Source organism: Mus pahari, chromosome 19, assembly GCF_900095145.1.
Source record: "Mus pahari chromosome 19, PAHARI_EIJ_v1.1, whole genome shotgun sequence".
NCBI classification, from domain to species: Eukaryota; Metazoa; Chordata; class Mammalia; order Rodentia; family Muridae; genus Mus; species Mus pahari.
The window spans coordinates 22,838,831-22,841,606 of record NC_034608.1 but is presented as its reverse complement, the minus strand read 5'-3'; positions in this window follow the sequence as shown (position 1 = coordinate 22,841,606).

Here is a 2,776-nt window from a genome sequence, read left to right as displayed (position 1 = left end):
AAGAAGTGTGGAGGAAGGGAAGGAGCAGGGCCAGGGTCATCTGATCACCGTTTCCTGGAACAAGGTTGAGCAATCCTCCTCCTTCCAGCTCCCTCCTCCCAACTCCCCAGCGTCTACCATTAAACNCCTCTCAATTCTTGCAACAGTCTTGTGCAATTTTACAGATGACACCACTGATGTCATGTGAAGTGGACGCACATTCAAATGGTCACCGGGAAGGCTGAAGAGGTGGCTCTCAGTCAGTTCTCCAAACACAAGGATCTGAATTCAAGTTCCTAGCACCCACATGAAAACAAACAAAAAACTTTTTGTAAAAGTAACTTTTATTTCCTCGGATGGAGGAATGAGAGGAGAGCCGTACCCAAGATGTACCAATACACAGCTTGGGCATTTCTTTCTCTGTTCAAACTACCCCNAGGCCTAGGNCTGGAAGCTTCTAGCATCCATACACTCTATCTAGGCCTAGAAGGTTTCAGCCTCTGAGACTTAACTGCTGAATAAGCTCACTCATTCTAAGTTCTTCCTGGATGGATGGTTCAACTCGGCTTCACTGGTCAGACTCCTCATCAAGCTTACTGGCTTCTCACAGAATTGCCTTGCTTGGCCTCAAACAAACGCTGGCAATCTATTCTATCTTCTCATTCTCTAGCTCTTCCTGTCTTTACCTGGAACCTCTCCCTGTAAAACCGTNCTAGTAAAACTGCCCCCCTGCCACCCACACCCGCTGTTCTCTTTCANGTGAGCGTTGGGCATATCCTATCTCTGAGTCATTCTGTCAAATATTTTCCTNATTTGTCACTTTGCCTACCCCTCANTTAGGTTCACAATTCAAACATGTTTCTTCCTTCTACGAACTAACTTTACCTACACGTTTGGGATTAAAGGTATGTCTTAAAGGCGTGTCTATATTCCAGCCAGAGGGATTCATGGCGTGTGACTTGTCTGCATTCCAGCCAGATCACACAGACCTAGAAGGTCTCTGTAATCCCTTGCCAGGACATCCATGATTAAAATTCCTCTACAGCTGTGTGCCTTTAATCCCAGCATTGGGGAGACAGAAACGGGAGGATCCCTAAGGTGGGCTGGCCAGAGAGTCTAGCTTGAATCAGCAAGGTCCAAGTTCAAAAAAACAGACCACCCTGCCTCAAAAAAAAAAAAAGAGTGGAGAGCTAGGACTACGTCTCAGTGGAAGAGTCGGGCCTAGATGTGCCCCAGGGAGGGGCTAGGGTGTGGCTCAAAGGAAGAGCTCCTGCCTAGCTTTGCACAGTGAGGGGCTGGAGTCCGTGGTGCAGGGTTAAGTTCTTGCCTAGTGTGCCAGGACCTTCCATTCTATCCCAAGCACCACACACATACACAGAATAGAACTGTGGACCGTCGATGAGGGAAGCCCACGGGCCGCGGTTCCCTTCTCCCACCAAGTGTTGCTAACGCTGAGCCCTGGCGCTGTCATCCTTGCCCCAGAAAGCACACACACACACCCTTTCTCCTAGCAGGCCACCCCCTTACCCCAGACACATTTTCACAATGTTCTTGGCAGCAAGGAGCTATTGGTCAACTTGTGTTTTCAGATTTGAGCAATTTCACACAAGGCAAAAAAACGTTCCGGATAAAGAATTGAATGGCTGTCTCTGTGTCTCTGGCTCTCTGTCTGTCTCTCCCTCTCTCTGGTGTAAGGACTGAATCTAGGGCCTTAAATGTGCTAGGCCAATGCTAGACTATTGAGGCACACTCCCACCCTCACTACTGGATCCTAGGCAGAGGCTCTATCTCTGAGCCACATGCCCAGCCCCTTACTAGGGGAACACTCTACTGCTATGTCACGCCTATAGCCCTGCCTAATATCTTACCTGGAGAGTGAAGGCCGGGAGCATCCCTGGAAACAACACAGATCCCCTGTTGTGAGGCAGCAGGAAAGATCCAGCAAGCATATCAGTTGTCTGGCTGCTAACCACTAAACCAAATTAAAATGGATACTGTGGTTCTGAGCCCCTGTTTTAGGGGAGACTGGAAGGCAAGGAGGGGTGTCTATAGATGCTGGAAGATCCATTATGAGTAGTACCAAAGAAGCCACAGGTCAGGAAAAGGACNGCGAAGAACATGTAACAAGTAATGATGACGCAGTGACACTTGAGCTAAGGGGAGGTAACAGGTGGAGAGCTGCAGTTGCAAAGGCCCTGGGGCAGGAACAAAGTGTCACTCGTTAGAGGATGTCCCCCTGAATGGTACTGCATAACACAGAAAGCAAGGGTGGACATTTTATGCTCATAAAGAGGGTCTTAAAGATTCTTTGTAATGTGGGAGGCTTGCCAAGATCTCAGCTGATGACAGTAGCCACAGAGAGCAAAAAAATGCTTGCACAATCAATATTTGTGTTTGGTAGTATAGACACTAGGCCGGCTAGTTTTATGTCTGCTTGAGACAAGCTAGCGTCATCAGAGAAGAGAGGCTCAACTGAGAAAAGGCCTGTTAGGCTGTGGGCAAGCCTGGGAGGGCCCGGCCCATTGTGGGCGGTGCCACCCTTGGGGGAGTGGTCCTACGGTCTAGAAAGAAGCAGGCTGAGCAAGCGCAGTAAGAAGCGCCCTCTGCGGCCTCCGCAGCATCTACCTCCAGGTTCCTGCCCTGCTTGGGCTCCTGCCCTCACTGTTTTGGATGATGAACTGTTACATGGAACTGGGTGAAATAAAGCCCTTTCCTCTCCAAACTGCATTTGGTCATATTCCATCACAGTGGTAGTAACCCCAAGACAGACTCATCACTTCATGTCGGTATCATCAGA